Source organism: Trachymyrmex cornetzi, unplaced genomic scaffold (genome assembly GCF_001594075.2).
Source record: "Trachymyrmex cornetzi isolate Tcor2-1 unplaced genomic scaffold, Tcor1.1 scaffold1162, whole genome shotgun sequence".
NCBI lineage: Eukaryota > Metazoa > Arthropoda > Insecta > Hymenoptera > Formicidae > Trachymyrmex > Trachymyrmex cornetzi.
Genome location: NW_017295722.1, coordinates 40,656 through 42,108, shown reverse-complemented (window position 1 = coordinate 42,108; position 1,453 = coordinate 40,656).

The window sequence follows — 1,453 nt, the reverse complement described above, 5'->3', positions numbered from 1 at the left end:
GAAAATGTGATAAAGTAGAATTAATTACATTGATTACGCAATTACAAGTTCCTTCCGGAGCTTCGCTCCGCCGCTCTACTCGATACCCTCGGTACTCGCACCGAGAGTCGCTAACTTACTTCTAGCGCTGGACGCCGGTCATACGCTACAGCACGAGCCCCGACCTTCCCCGCGGTATCTTCCGACGGTGTCAAACGCCCGCCCCTCGACAACCGGCAAGAACCCGTACCCGCTGTACCACCGGACTCCCGGACGTGTAACGCCGGCCCGCGGCCGACGTCACGGCGATGGTGCGACGTGATTATAGCGACCGCCTCGATGCGACACGACTCTACTCGACACGTGAATCCCGAAAATGGACTCTACTCGGTCACCACTACCGGAAGTTAGCTCGGCAACGCGACAGTCCGCGTTCCGACGCGACAGCACAATGCTCGGTGACGCAATTATAGCAAGCGTACCTACGCGACGCGATACTAAACGATAACGCAACTGCAATAAGCGTCGTTACGCGACACGACGAGACTCGACAACGTGACTACTCTACGCGTTTCTACGCGACTCTACTATACTCGGAAACCGGAAGTGACTCTCATGTGGCGAGGGGAACGAGCGCGACTCGGCTCTCGATTCTCCCCTCTAATTTACGACTCTAATTTACATCAACTCGGCAATGAATATTATTCCCTTTACTCTAACTCCCGAAACGCGACAGCTAATTATCCCCAAGGCTCGGGAGGATGACACGTGGCTCGCGGTTCCGCGACTCATCGCCACGGCGATGGTGCGACGTGATTATAGCGACCGTCTCGATGCGACACGACTCTACTCGACACGTGAATTCTGGAAACTTCATTACGCCGATCTCTCGTTACGATGCGAGCTGGCTTACGTGCGATCCACCCGGCGACGTACTTCGGTCGGCAGCTTTACAAGCGACGACGCTCGTCTCACCCTCGTCGTCTCCTTCGTCCTCCCGGCCTCCTCTCGCTAATCTCTCGATGGTCCTTTGCGTTTTTTTTTGAGACTCGACAACGTGACTACTCTACGCGTTTCTACGCGACTCTACTATACTCGGAAACCGGAAGTGACTCTCCTGTGGCGAGAGGAGCGAGCGCGACTCGGCTCTCGATTCTCCCCGAACGACTGTAATTTACCTCGCTGATTGGCTTCCGCGTGTCACGATATCCGCGCGTGCCGTGCAGGCCCGCGCGGCCTTGAATTCTGGCTCGCACGAGCTCGCAATGAATGTCCCTGACAAGGGTGGCGTCTCAGCTCACGGCCCCTGCACTTCCTGGCCTGGCGGAGGAGATCGATCTAATTATCTCCAAGGCTCGGGAGGATGGCACGTGGCTCGCGGTTCCGTGGCTCTACACGGCGGTCATTACGCCGATCTCTCGTTACGACGCGAGCTGGCTTACGTGCGATCCACCCGGCGACGTACCCCGGTTGG